Raw genomic sequence first — 16,228 nt, forward strand, 5'->3', positions numbered from 1 at the left:
GCCAACACAAGACTTCATCTATGGTAGATGCTTCTACTGAAACAGAGCAAACTTCAAATGCAACTCCTCGATCAACAAGAACTATTTTTCCTCCAGCTCAGACTACTCAACTGAGACGCTCAACTCGTTCCAGAAAACCAGTTCAAAGATTGAACTTGTGACTGTTCAAATGTTGATTCTTGTGTATAACTTTTGTTTCTATCATTAATCATCTCTTAATTTAGTGTGGGAGAATTGTTATGTATCTGGCAACACCAGAAAATACAGTATTATGTTTTACGAAGGTGGCAACACTTGAAGGGAATGACAACATGGCGGGAACGAGATGTAAATATTATTCCGTAATAAATTAGTTAAGAATTATCGTTCATCTCATGATTCACTACCGAAACGGCTCATAAAGTACAATAAAGTAACACAGGCGAAAAAAGAAGCGATTCACGGGTCATTTCTGACCAATTACAAGAAGCGTTTCAACGGGAAACGGTTCACTTTCATTTCTGCGGCTCTCGGCTTGTCACGGTTCGTTTGTAGCCAATAGGAGTCGGCAATATGAGCCGTCACGGTTCTTTTCACAACGTTGTGGCTCACTCACTCTTTGAAAAGAGCCGCTCTTCTAGACGGTTCATGAGCGGATCGCCCATCTCTATTTTTTTTATAGACCTGGCAGACGCCATATTGAATCGTGGTTTCCCGCTTATATCCTTTTGAATCGTAAGAGAAGGAATGGAATCTAGGTAAGGAACGAGTTTTTACTGTGTAATTTGGATTTCATATTTGCTGTGATAGTGTGTTTCTAGTTTTATTCATTTTGATGGGAAAGCGCATTTTCATTTGACTTCAATTCGATTCTGTGGTATTTATCACGCGAGCTCTCGCGCTAAGCTAACCTGCCGATCAGATTGTTTGTATTCGTGCCATTCATAGGAAACCCGTTCAACATCAATCTTGCAGTTCCCATAATTTTAAAGAGAAAATAATTCCAAATGAGACGTGAAGTTGTGAATGATTTTTATATTCGTGATTCTATATCTTATCAGGCTCCTAGTGCTAGAAACTAAGATAATTTGCACACCAGATAGCAAAAAAAAAATTCAAAACGATATTTATACTTTACTCTCGGAGAGACATACCAATAGTTCAAAGAGAAATATCCTATTAACAAATTTAACTGAAGTAAATTTTGTTCTCTTCTTCCCCAGCATGTTTGTCTACAGTATGAGACTGCAGCTAATCTTTGCTTATGTGTATATCATGAAAAAATTCAATTCCTGCTGAATGCTTGCTATTTTCTACCTCTGGAACTACCAAAATGAATGCTATAAAAACAAGCAAAAAAAAAAGCCAATATGCCATGATACACATAGTAGAAAAAATACAGCTCCAGGGTTTTGGTGTGAGGGAAATAGAGTTAAAAATAAAAAGCATTCGTTCAACATATTCTCAAGAAATAAAAAGAATGAAAGAATGGAGGTCATCGGGTGCTGGTGCGGATGAAATATATCATTCCAGAATGAAATGGTTTGCGATCCTTCACCATTCCCCGCTGTCGATTGATGCAAGATCATTGCAGGATAATATGGTGAGTTTTATTTAATTCAACTTTCATTTAACTGTATATACTGTTGTGTAATAAGCAGGGCTTACCAAATCAATAAAAAAAAAAAAAATCTAGGCACCAACCAAATATTTCAGAAGCTAAGCTTAATTTCTTTTGCATTTACACATCAGAAAATTTACGCACCAAAAAATATCAATTTTTTTAGTCACCATGGTGATCTGGGATTTGTCGAGCCCTAGTAATAAGCCGAGTGTTTTTTTGGCAAAAATTTGTTCGTATATATGAATGTTTCTCAAAGTGTTTGTAGCGGCTCCTGGGAGCCTCGCGGGGAGCTGGAAATAATTAATTTGTGTGCATGTTGCTAAGGAAATAATAATGAAAACATGAAAGTTTGGGAGGCACATCTCCTCATATATCACTTTTTCTTTTCTCATGAGAAGGAACCCTGCAGGTGGCCAAGGATCAGAGATCAAGACAGGGAACTGAGAGCAGAGACAGAGGAAGTGAGAAAAAAAAAAAGGATATGGGAGACCCTACACATGGCTAGAGCAATCTACAGAAGATAATGTTCCAATCTTTTTTTAGCCCTGTCCACCCATACATCTTGTAAAATCCCCCTTTCTTCAAGAGGCTCATGTGGTTGGGGGGGGGGGGGGTTGTGGTGGATCACATTGGTCTCTATGATCAACAATTACAAGAAAAATGCAAGAAAAACTTAGAATATTGAAAAATCCCCTTTAATCGTGCTTCAATCCCCTGAATTTAGGATACTTTTGGAGGTTAAAAACTCAAAATGGCCTTGGGGAGTTTCCTCACTGCTTGTGCAGAACCTCGAATTATCCTGTGTGCCCTCCCCTCTCCAGAAATAATTCTGAAATTATTTCTCATTATACCAGGGAAAGACCAATGTATGGAGACCCAAAATTGCGGAAAAAAAAAACCACGACTAACTGTTAATTTTGTGTCTACATACGTTGGTCTGTCCCTGGTATTATCAAATTCAAAAGGTAATTTTTATTTCTCATTACCTGTGAATTTATTTCCTCTCATTTGTTTTGAAATGTTTATCCCAAAAGTAATTTTCAGATTACTCTTTCACCAATTCTCGAACACTTTAATTTCTTCATTGGTTTTTTTTCTTTAATTTCTATAAATTCTGTAATTATGTCAGCTTTTTCGTCAGCGGGCCACTGCAAAAAGCTTCGAAGGCCACATATGAGCCATGCGTTGAAGGCCCTTGTTTAATGCTTCTAAATAACATGGTACCCATTAAAGAGAAAAAAGAAGGCTAAAAGCAAAGGGAAATAATTAGAAATTATCGTTACTAAAACTGATCCCCTCCCACCGAAAAAAATTGAAGTTTCGAAACACATAATAGAAAAATGAGCAATGCATAAAAATTTAAAAAAATTGATTTAATAGCAAGAAATGCAAAAACTTCTCAGTAACGCCAAGGTCACAACTAGGGGGAAGCTGGCAAGTCTGGTGCCTCTGCCGCCTTGCTAAAGGGGTTTGCTGAACTCACCATTCAACTGCTTCTTCTACATTAAACGGGGGAGCCAAAACGTGTGCTTGCCCGGCTGAAAAAGTAACTAGTTGCGGCCCTGTGTAAACCATTCTCGAATTGCTCCCACGTTGGGAACAAGGGCCCAAGAGAAAAAATGCTAGATCAAATACGGTATATATACATACGAGTATATACACTGTGGGGCCAATTTAAATGTGACCAATTCGTCAATATTTCGTTCGCCCACCTTTACCTGGTTCACGGAACCTTTGCCCCCGACATCTCGCCCCCAGTACATTTGGCCCCTGACATCTCACCCCGGTACATTTAGCCCCTGGACTTTTCACACCGGGAATTTCGCCTGCCCTTACCATATCAGTCACCCAGTGAGTGACCATATGAGTGACTCAGTAAGTAATCAAGTAAATCGGAAATTTATCTCTGATATTTCGCCAGCCCTTATCGTACGCGTGACTATGAGTGAACATATGAATGATGGTACAAGTGACCAAGTGAGTGACCACATGAGTGATCAAGTGATTTGGACATTTGCTCGTGACATTTTGCTTCCCCTGATCGCATGAGTGACCAAGTGAATGAATACATGAGTGATCGAGTGAATTGAAAATTTATCCCCGGACATTTCACCTGCCCTGACCATATGAGTGACCCAGTGAGTGATCATATGAGTTACTCAGTGAGTAATCAAGTGAATCGGAAATTGACCCCCTGTCATTTTGCTTACCTTGACCGTATGAGTGAATATATGAATGATAGTGTGAGTGACCACACCGGTGTGAGTCGTAAATTTGGGAAAAATATTTTATGCTTAAACTGAAAATTCCAAATTCCTAGAATCCATTAAAGTGTGAGTCACTTGGTCACTCAGTGCTACGTAACCACCTATAAAAAGGGAGGGGATGAGGAGGATCATCTTTGCAGACAAACTCCACCCACGCACTTTGCCAATCGCTCACTGTGTCAATCATACGGTCATTCACTTTATCAATTTTTTGGTCACACATTCACTTATGCGTTCCATCACTCAGTAACTCCCTTGGTCACTCACACGGTCAGTCCCTTGATCACTCACTTGAACACTCGTATCGTCACATATACCGTCACTCACTTGGTCACTCATGCAGTTAACCACTCGGTCACTCATGAGGTCAGTCACTCGGTCACTCATATGGTTAATCACTCAGTCTCTCCCTTGATCACTCATATGCTCAATCACTCAGTCACTAGCAAATTTATTCAACCATTCACTCTGTCTTTCATTCCGTCAGTCACTCATACGCTCAATCATTCACTAAGAAACTTACACCAGTATTTAATTAGCCACTCACTTGGTCACTCATTCGGTCAGTCAGTTATTCACTCAAACGTTCCATCGCTCAATTCCTCCCTTTATCACTGACACGGTCAATCCCACTATCACTCACTTGATCATTCATGCAGTTAATCACTTGGTCGTTCATGTGGTCATTCACTTGGTCACTCATACGTCCATTCGGTCAGTCACTCGGTCACTCATGCGGTTAATTACTCAGTCACTCACTTGGAAACTTACACAAGATTTAATCGGTCACTCACTCTTGGGCACTTATTCACTCGAACGTTTCATCACTCAGTAACTCCCTTTATCACTGACACGGTCAATCCCTCGATCACTCACTTGATCACTCATGCAGTCATTCACTTGGTCACTCATACGTCCATTTGGTCAGTCACTCTGTCAGTCCTACGGTTAATTACTCAGTCTCTCCTTTGGTCACTCATATGCTCAATCACTGTCACTCACTTGGAAAATTACATAAGATTTAATCGGTCACTCACTCTTGGGCACTTATTCACTCGAACGTTTCATCACTCAGTAACTCCCTTTATCACTGACACGGTCAATCCCTCGATCACTCACTTGATCACTCATACAGTTAATCACTTAGTCACTCATGCAGTCATTCACTTGGTCACTCATATGTCCATTTGGTCAGTCACTCAGTCAGTCCTAAGGTTAATTACTCAGTCTCTCCTTTGGTCACTCATATGCTCAATCACTGTCACTCACTTGGAAAATTACATAGGATTTAATCGGTCACTCACTCTTGGTCACTCATTCACTCAAACGTTTCATCACTCAGTAACTCCCTTTGTCAATCCCTGACACGGTCAATCACTTGATCACTCATACAGTTAATCACTTTGTTATATCGAACCACTGGAAGAATATGTATATATATGTAATTATCTAGATTAACCCAGGCTCCTAGTGGTCCAATATACATTTAGAATAAAACGATGACTCAATGAAAAGAAAGAATCGGTTAAATTTCAATAGCATTTAATATTTAATCAGATGATCATATGAAAAGAACGAGTTATATTTACACAAAATAAAAGTCAATTAAAAAAAATCCATTTCCACGATATCAAATTCTGCATAATACATAGACAGAATACTATATGTTCAATTATAATCATTTTAACTTGATGTTGGAATAACTCTTTTAATCACTCTTTATGTCTAATTTCGCCATCTGCCCCCTGTTAATTCCTCCTAATTTAGGTTTTAACTAAACGTCTATAATTTACTAAAACTGTGGTAAGAATTTCTTTCCTACCTTTTCTCCATCCCTTTCATCACGGATGATCGCCGCTCCTGATGCTAATCGATTGCAATGTGTAAAAACAAAAATCTAACTACATCTTTTTTCAACTTGATTTCTAGCTTGCACTAATCAATCTACCTTAAATTCTTCAAAGATTCCAAAAAGGAAAGTTTTGAGGGGTACCAACCCCCTTATTTCTAATTGGTAGTCCAGCTTCAAAAAAAGATCCTTCTATTGGGTGATGAGGATTACGTAGGTACAAATTAGTATTAATATTGACATCATTGGTCAAGTTCATCCCTTACGATCTTTCGAAAGCATATGGGAGGAAGACGTTTTCTGTGGGGGGGGGGGGGGTTGTACAAAAAAGAGAGAAGGAAAAGAAAAGAAGAGAGGAAGCAAGAAAGTCAGAAGGCACATATTCCCAAGGGGATGCGTACAATAGATGAAATAAAGTCAATCGCCTGCAGGTGGCAATTACAAAGGTCAAGAGGCTTCAGTATGTAAGGGGGAGAGAGAGAAAAGAAGAATACGGAGCGGCTATTACGCGTAAGTGGCCATAAAATTAAGGAGTGTTGATGGAGGCGAAAGAGCATGTTTTGTACATTTAAATGGCTTAAGTCCCCTTTTCCCTTATTATATTATATTGGGCTGGAAATTGGAACTCTCCCGCTTCATCTGATAGCGATGGCTATTGACGCCATAGCAACTTGGTCACTCATGCAGTCATTCACTTGGTCACTCATACGTACACTCGGTCAGTCCTACGGTTAATTACTCCGTCTCTCCTTTGGTCACTCATATGCTCAATCACTGTCACTCATTCACTCAAAAGTTTCATCGCTTGGTAACTCCCTTGGTCACTCACACGGTCAATCCCTCGTTCACTCACTTGATCGCTCATACAGTTAATCACTTGGTTGCTCATGAGGTCATTCATTTGGCCACTCATACAGCCATTCGGTCAGTCATGTGGTCACTCATACGGTCATTCACTCATAAAGTCAATTGCACACTAGTTGATATGGTCACTCACGTGGTGAGTCATTCTGCAACTCGATTAGTCATTTGTACGGTCACTAACGCACTCCTACAGTCCATTTCACACTCACACAGTCAATCACTCATACGTTCAGGGCAAGTGAAATGTCAGGTGTGAATTTTTCGGGACTAAACGCGCCAGGGGCGAAATTTCCGGGGGTCAAATGTAACGGGGACGAAATGTTCCAGGGGCAAGATGTCAGGGACAAACTGTCGTGGACGAAATGTCGGGGCGAAAGTTCCGGATCCCCCTTTACCCGGACATTGTACGGCAAACAGTGCATTCAGAGATCCTTTGAGACGATTTTTAATTAAGATCTACTGTAATTTGCTGTTACCTTTCTGTTGTCTTTCACAAGTCGGAGACTCTCCGTTCTGCCTGAGCTTTTACCAATCAATGAATACTTCCGAAAAATTTATTTCCCTATCCCTCCACAGCGATACGTCATAGCTCATTTGCGTGAAACTGTCAGGTGGTCATAATGAAGTGCCCACTCAGTGTATATGTCACAAAAATATGTATGGAGGGTTGAGAATCAAAGTGGTCTTAAGTCACTGGAGTGGAACTTTTCGTAACAAAGCGTTCTTTCCTCTGAAAGCTTCCGAAAAATCAGTTTTCTATGAAATTATTTTTTGCTTGTAATACATGTTAGAGTTAGACCTTGAATTTTTTTTTTTTAAGCAAAAAAACATTCCAAGAAAAACTGATTTTTTTGGAGCTTTTAAAGGAAAGAACGCTTTATTATGAAAAAAATTGCAATGCAGTGACTTGAACCACTTTGATTCTCAACTCCTCATATGCCATCACATTTCTTGCAAGACCAGAAGCAGACGTGAAGTTGGCATGATGGCCAAATCGACTGCATGGCCAAGTGTCCAGTTATTGAATCATCCTTATCTGCCAGCTCACTGATCCCCCACCTACGAAATAATCTGCGTTATCATCTCTAATTTGGCGTGCATTGCGAGAGGAATGGTGGTGGTCAGTGCAAGATCAGCCAGTCCTTCTGAGGGCACGTGCCTCCAACTTCCATTTACGCCTCCATGAGTGATATCCTCCATGTCTAGAGATAGGGCATCCACAGAACTTTTTGTTTTGTGCAGCCAGTTTTGTAGAGAGCAATAGGCTTTCACAACTTTATCAACAACTTCCGGTCTCACGGGAATGGGCCTTTCGAATATTCTGAAGTGTGAGGCCAAGATGCCAAAGGCATTTTCAGCAACACGTCGTGCCCGAGATAGCCTGTAGTTGAAAATTTGAAAATTTTCTGCTTCAACGACAAATTGTTCCCTGAGTATGGCTTCATGATATTGTTTTTAAGAGGAAAGGCGTTGTCAGCAACAATTACGTGACCTGCTGGAAGTAAATTATTTTGCAACGCGAAGCTCAGGTTGCACCTCCTAAAAACACTACCATCAGTGACTCTTCTATTGCAACCAACATCTATATAACTAAAACAATAGTCATCGTCAACTAAAGCCATCAACACGATGCTATTTGTCTGCTTGTAATTATAATAGAAGCTTCCAGCTTCTGGTGGTGCTTTTAGCAAGATATGCTTCCTGTCTATCGCACCGCAGCAACCAGGAAAATTCCATCTTTTTCGGAAACCGTTTTCGATTGCTTTCCACTCTTTGTCATTTCTCGGTACCTGCAAGTAAATAAAAATACATAAATACAGTATTCTAACAGGCAGTTTTTTTTTTTCTTAATAGGTGAACAATGAAGTAAATGTAGCTGGTAAAATACAAGCTACATCACAACCTGCACACGTCCAGGAAAGCTCGGCATTGACCCCCACCAAGACTTCCCATCAATCAAAGAGAAGATGCATGATCTGCACCTCTTGTTGCACAAAGCTGACAAAATCAGCAATGTGATAAATCCTGCCTTGCCTCCTGGCAATGAGTTTGACTGTTTTGGGAAGTTCGTTGCGGCCACGTTAAAGGCGATGCCGCTGGAGGTTGCGCTTGATGCCCAGCATGAAATTTCGAGGTATTTGCGTGACATCAGAAAAAGCATGATAGTTAGCGCACCAACAAGCATGGTGGTGGATGCTCCATCACCATCTGGTTTAGCGTCATCCGCCTCGGATATACACTGCTGGCCACCGTAAATGCAACACCCTGAAGGAAGCATGCAAATAATATGAAATTTACAACATGCATTAGCGGAGGTGAGATATGCAAATGATTAGAATTTCAGCGCAGACGCACATCACGTGCGCCTGTGGCGCCACTTCAAAGCGCTATTTAAGGCTTGGAGATTTCGACGATTTGAAGTACCGCAATTGTGTTTTTCTTGTGGTTTTTTCAAAAAAACGATCAATTATGTCTCGTAGAAAACTGCGATCATCTTTTGATCAAGTATCCGAGTTCGACAGAGGAAGGATAGTGGCCTACCGAGATTGTGGATTATCTTTCAGGGAAATCGGTAGTCGTGTTGGACGAAACCAAACAACTGTAATGCGGATATGTGATCGTTGGATGCAGGAGGGTACGACAGACCGACGTGTTCGATCGCATCCACCTCAGTGCACCACTTCACGTGATGACAGGCATATTGTGCATATGGCAGTGACGGATCGCTCAGCCACAGCACATTCAGTCTGTACCGCATCATCCAGTGTCTGCGCGTACCATTCGACTCCGTTTACAGCAGAGTAGTCTGTCCGCAAGACGTCCATTGCTTCGTCTACCCTTGACACAGAACCACAGACGTCTCCGCCGCCAATGGTACGATGAAAGAAGGATGTGGACGGCACAATGGAATGAAATTGTCTTTACTGACGAGTCACGCTTCTGTCTGCAACACCACGATGGTCGGATTCGAGTCTGGAGACACCGTGGAGAGAGGATGCTGAACAGCTGCGTTATGCACCGCCACACTGGTCCTGCACCGGGTATTATGGTATGGGGCGGTATTGGATATCACTCTCGCACTCCTCTAGTACGCATTGCCGGTACTTTAAAAAGCCAGCGCTACATCTCCGAGGTGTTGGAGCCAGTTGTCCTTCCTTACCTTCAGGGCTTGCCCACAGCCATATTTCAACAGGATAATGCGCGACCACACGTGGCACGCATTGTCCAAAGGTTCTTCGTCAATTGCCAGATTGAATTGCTTCCCTGACCAGCTCGCTCTCCGGATCTTTCGCCGATAGAAAACATGTGGTCCATGGTTGCTCAACGATTGACCCAGATTACATCCCCAGCTGCCACACCAGATCAACTTTGGCAACGCGTGGAAGCTGCTTGGTCTGCTGTACCCCAAGAACACATCCAAAGTCTCTTTGAATCAATGCCGAGGCGTGTGGCAGTGGTGATCTCCAACAATGGCGGCTACTCTGGCTACTGATTTTGGCAGGAGCCACACTTCACAGAAGTCTATAAATTTAATCATTTGATGCTTGGTCAACATGTTATCTACAAAATAAATATTGTTGCGATATCTCTTGTCTTTCTTGGTGTTGCAATTTAGGTGGCCAGCAGTGTACATTACGGAGGTCCTTCGTCTCTATCTAACCCCGTCATATATGAGGTCCGGGACATTCTCTCCGAAGCCCTCTCCACCAGAAAAAATAATTATTTACATACTGTTTGTTTTTTTCTTCACTTTTATATATATTTGCCTATATTTTTTAACTTTTTTCCCATTTTTGAATTTCTATCTATGAAAATAGCTATCTTGTATTTTATGTTGTAAATTTTTTTTCAATTAATTTTTTGTTTCATTTTTTCGAGGCGTCTTGAGTTCAATACCCGGTTCGTGCTTGTCAGAAAATTTTCCTGAGACTGGTACAACAGAAATGGCGACATGACCGCCATTACTTAATTTCTACCGCAGAGAGTCCCCCCATCGAGGGGTTGGTGCGCTGACCCCTCGATGGGGGTGCGCTATCGAACTCACGATACTTCTATAGATCCTTTGGTAGTTTAGGCGAGTATCCTATATCGACCTGGGTTACCGCGCTCATAAAAGTTTTATGATAATTCTTTTATAAAGTTTAAGTTTGTACTTTCCAAGAACTTTTGGTGAACATCTTTTTCTTTGATTTTTATTCTATTTTCGTGGCACCTATATTATTCGTATTTATCCAATTTTCTGGCACCTATTTATTTATTATTTTTTTTTTTTTCTAATTTTCTGGCACCTATTTATCTAAAATTTTTGCACACGTACGTTTGATACTGCTCCTGGCACCTATTTATTTTTTGTTTTGTTTCTAATTTTCTGGAGCCTATTTATCATATTTAACTAAAATTTTTGCACACATGTACATTTGATACTGCTTGATACTGTGTTCCTGGCACCTATTTATTCTTATCACTCATGTTTCTTTCTTTGATTGGAACACATACATTTTTTTTCTGGCATTATATACTTGGAACTTTGAACATATATAACTTTTACTTCTGGCACCTATGTTCTTGGATTTTTGAACATATACTTAGAAGAAAAGGAGAAAAAAAAATGGGAACCACCCTGGACGGAAGTCATTTGCTTGATGAGTGTATGGCAATTTTTAAGCCTTGGGATTAAAACCACCATTCTTTTGTTTCGATTGAGTTCACGTTGACGCATGCAATTACCACTGAGATAAATATGTGGGTTGGACTTCTCTCCTTCCTACAGTGACATGTCATCGAAGAGTTGTGGTGGTATTACTTCTTAGTGGACCATCTGCATTGAGGCTAAATTCTGAGAGTCGTGAACATGACCTGGATTAGACTATACTTTCTTTTTCATACACAACACATACATGCATACACAAATTAACAAACAAAATATAGTCTTATATAGTTTCTTCTCCCTTCATAGACCTTACTGAGCCCGTTGGTAATCCCACAATCAGCCACGAGCTGGGCATGGGGGTAAAAATTTGATTCTGGTTGATTGATGATTGATTTGATTACTGTTGTTTTCTTCAAGTTTTGTAAAAGATAGTTCATAACGTAATCCCGGCATTAGAAACCTGTATTTTCTTTAAATTAGAGACAGGGCACCAACTTTCTCATTGCGTTTTTGGGCACATGATGTCCATATGACAAATTAATTTTTTAATAACTATACAGCCCCTTGCAACATGATCACATTTCTGTGTCATATTACATGATATTTAGATATTTTTTTCCTGACTTTTGCTGGCAGAAATGTGTCGCACGAATTTTGCATTGTAGGTTTCTTTTTCGATTAGGGATCGTACTTGTTTTTTATTTTCCTCGAGAAAAAAAATTCCATTATCTACTTAAACTATTTTGTGGTTTGTTTACATTGGTACTGTATTTGTATTGTTACATTGTATTTCTGTGTATGTATATATACATTTGTAATTGCATTTTTAATTGGGCTGCTGTATTTTTGAAATATGACATTCATATTTGTTACGGTTTTTCTCAGCCACCTCGTTGGGCATTTTGCCTGTTGTGGCGTTGTATTTGTACCTCGTGTTATTAGCATGTTGTGCTCAGATTTGGTACTGTCGTGAACACACCTGACAGGAAAAAACCCATCAGAAAATCAGTCGTGCAAAAAAAACATTAATTTGTAGTTGTTGCAGCTGGAATCAATAACTATTCAGGAAATCTTTTTCCAAATCGCAAGGAAAAAGTTTTTTTAGTTTCGGTTTTGAATTAATTTTCAAAAAAAAGAATGGAGCCAAAATTAAGTATTAGCCAGAGCTGAAAAAGACATTTTTCAGAAATAAATGAAGATTGAATGATTTAAAGAACCTGTATATTGTGCATTTTCTGTGTGGCTTTTGTAATTGTGCAGCGTATGTTGTTTAATAAACACTATTAACAAATTCAAACGAAATTTATTTTCTGTTTTTCTGTGCATGTTTTCAGTACGAATCTACAATTTTCGACCGATCTTTGCAAATATTCTTTGTGTATATATATCAAATGGGACAAGATTTGAATGATAGGTTACTTTCAAAGTCCGTCAGAGCTAGACAAACACGCGAATTAGTAAAAAAAACTAGGAGTCCCTCAACAATGAATTTTGGAATACAGTATTTTTTATTACGGTTTCTCCTAGGTTTCCAAACGCATGTCAGACATGCATATCCCGTTGTAATAGTTTGTCAGTTCTTTCCCACTCAGGGCCGTAACTACAGGGGGCGGGGCACAAATTTTACCCTTTAACCTCTCCATCATTACAAGGGGCGCCAAAATGTGTGTTTGCCCGACTAACCAAGCATCTAATTGCAGCGCTGCTCCTTGTACATTGAAAAAAACAGGGCAGCGCCTGGTATCGCTGCTGAGTCTTATATTATACTACATGCCCTTACGAGGCCTATAAATATCTGCCTAGCATTTACATTGCAAAATTGAAGCTTTTTTTTTTTTTCATTCAAACTTGCTTATTTGTTATTACTGGTACAGTACAATTTCATTATAACAGACTTTTTTTTGTTCTGAAGGTTTTTCACTTGGCCCTGGTGCAAGGGCGTACCCAGGATCTGAACTAGAAGGGGGCAACTCACCGATACCAAACTTGATAAGTCTGTGCTGTGTGTGCCAATTACTACACTTAAATTTCTCTTCTAGGGCGGAGGGCAGATGCCCCTCTGTCTCTTGCTGGGTACGCCCATGCCCTGGTGCCCATGTTGTTCTTAATACGGACCTGCACAACGCTCAGTGTTTAATCCCTTGCTTGGAAATGGTTTTTAAACAAGTTGATACTTTTTTTAAATTCTTGAAACAAATTTTGAACTCCTCAGACATATAAATATACCCATTCTTTCCACTCTACGGAGTGTTGTGACACATAAAAAAATTTTAATTTAAGAACCGTCCCCCCCCCCACCGCTCAATAAAAAAAATTAATTTGGGAAAGATCACAGCGCCATCTGGCGAGCCTTATCTTCACCATCCCCATTATCTCGTGGCAGCACCTATTGTTCTCGTGGGCAGCTCTATTGTGCACCAGAACCGCTAGGGGTGTAATGTGATAGGCCTCCCCGTGGTGCACTCTGGGTAACGCCAAATCTATCACACGTCATTGTCATCGCTTTTTGTGCTCATATACTTCACCTTCAATAGCCCAAATTACATATATATTTCTACACATCTTGCAGTACATGTCTTGCGTCTCGTTTTGTCCTGTACATGTTTGTCTTTTGTGTTCAACCCCTCATTGCGGGCCCCGTTCAGGCGGGGAGGGGTCCTCCCGGATGGGGCATTGCTTCTAGCGTATGCTCCATCCGGGACGCAGTCTACCTGCATGTTTGCCGTGCGTGGAGACCCGTAAGGCTGGAGATGGGGATCCTGGTTAGCCTGATGCGCTAGCTTTGGCCTCGGATTCAGCCGAAACGGGAGGCTTGGATTAGCCCCGTCCAGGTCAATCAGCTGTGGTCGCCTCGGTGGCTGAAGGGGTTACACTACTGGGCAGGTAGAGGGGCCGGGCCTGCCGGACGTCGTTGAGGTTTGTTGGTGCTGCTTCACGACGATCTTGGATCTTGAACGCGTCTGCTCGCCTGCTTTGGTGGTGTATAGCTCTCACTTAACCTGACGTTGCTACTAACCTTCACCGGTTACGTGGGCGCGTCCCCTCGTAGGGCTCCATGGTGGGCATGGTGGGTGAGAGTGGAACAATACCCATTCAAATATGGGAAAAACAAAAAATGCACCAAAACGTCAAAAAACTGCACTTAGTGAAACAATTGTCACAGAAACCGCTTCTTCAAATTTATCTACTGTCTCATTCTTCTTCTTGCACAGTTCTGATAACGATAAACAGCTGTCAAAAGTATCACCATTCTTGATAGATAAAGCTCTCTATGGCGCAGTTGGAACTTTAAAATCAGTGAAGGCTCTTCGTTCAGGAGACCTTCTCATCGAAACCAACACTCCCAGACAAGCCGAACTCATTCAAAAGCTCACATCTCTCAGAGACATTCCCATAACAGTCAAAATCCATCCCACGCTGAATTATTCACGTGGCGTCATCTCAGACCCTAACTTAATTAACATGGATGAAGATGAACTAACCCAGGAGCTAGCGTCTCAAGGCGTAACATCTGCCAAACATATCATGAGCCGCAAAGATGACAATCTAGCTCCATCACGAAATATAATTCTGACATTTTCATCCCCAACATTGCCGAAAGATGTCAAAATCGGTTATTATAACCTCCATATCCGGCCATACATTCCTAACCCTGTTAGATGCTTCAACTGCCAAAAATTCGGTCACTCACGAATGGCGTGCCGTAGTCAACCCACCTGCGTAAAGTGCGGTGAGAGGGACCACATTTCGGACAACTGCACTTCAACATCATTCAAGTGCGTCAATTGCGGTGGCAATCACCCCACATTTGACAGGAAATGTCCGAAATGGAATGAAGAAAAAGAGATCCAGAAGATCAAGGTCCTAAATAACATCTCATATATTGAAGCACGTCGTCGTATAATCCCTAACCAAACTCCAATAGCTAGTACATCATACTCTAATATGGCAGGGGTGCAAGAGCTGCGCCAATTGCGCCAAACTGTGCCGAAATGGTTCTCTTGCTACATGGTGCGCCAAGACGCCAAATCCCTGCGCTTTTGCGCCAATTCTTGTTTCTGGTTCGCGTAGGTACCGCTAATGCACTGTAGTGCGTCAAATACCGGGAATTTAGGAAAAAGAAGCATGAAAATTTTGTCCACGGGACGCGTTCTTTCCGAGACACGGAAAAAAAATACGGAGGGAGAAACTTTAATTTTTTTTTCACTTCCCACCATCTACCACAATCGCGTTATGTCGTGACCTTGGAAAGTAGTTCTACTACCTTGAAGTATAAAGTCCTATACTGTTATTGGTTAACCGGCGGGCTATCAAAGTCCCTGAATGAATATGCCGAATTTTCCGATTTCGAAGACCGTTTTTTCTCCTGCAGGTTATATACTGAAAATTACGGTAATTTCGCGGCTGCCAACATGCGTTCTAAGACCGCATACATCGAAAAAAGGATTAGTTTACTCGTTAATTTACCGACATTTTTCGAAGATCATTGGAAAAAAATGGGATCTGTTAAAACTCCAGCTAAAATATTCATAGTTTTGTCATCTAGTCACTATGCGGTCGTGTGATTATCGTCGGCAGTTGCCGATCGTGGCAATTTCACATTGCGAAAATCCGGATTTGGTGAACACAGGGGCAGCTCGAGGAAAACAATTTCTACCCATGTGGAATCTGTTTTTGGCGCTACTGAAGGCGTTTTTTTTTTGGTAAACAAAGCTTTTTTCACCCTTTCAATTCCATTCAGCACCCCTCCTAGAGCGGCGCCCAATATGGCCGCACGGTCCGCCACTGCATTGGTGGGGGAGGGGCATGCTCTTAACAATAGTCAAAGGAAGGAATTTGTACTAGGAGCATGTGCTCATTTTACATAACTTCTGTGAGATACCTTTTTTATATTAATGTCCTACCTTTCCCAAACATGTTGTTGGAGAGAATGAAACGTTTGCACTCCCTCTCGTGCATTGCTGGGATGGTACATTACTCCCTCACGTATTGCT

The 16,228-nt window shown here is 41.0% G+C and overlaps 1 long non-coding RNA gene across 2 annotated transcripts in view; it reads left to right on the forward strand.

Moving 5' to 3' along the window:
• Positions 1-672: 672 nt before the first annotated feature.
• LOC149074068 (uncharacterized) overlaps positions 673-16,228 on the forward strand; it is a 40,307-nt gene continuing 24,751 nt past the window's right edge. For both annotated transcript variants that reach the window (XR_016194488.1, XR_016194489.1), the window contains exon 1: positions 673-737. This is a non-coding gene — a long non-coding RNA (uncharacterized LOC149074068). The remainder of the gene's footprint in view (positions 738-16,228) is intronic.

Source organism: Pholcus phalangioides, unplaced genomic scaffold (assembly GCF_987345545.1).
Source record: "Pholcus phalangioides strain wild (caught in Gottingen) unplaced genomic scaffold, Ppha-v1.0 ptg000017l_1, whole genome shotgun sequence".
Classification (NCBI taxonomy): Eukaryota; Metazoa; Arthropoda; class Arachnida; order Araneae; family Pholcidae; genus Pholcus; species Pholcus phalangioides.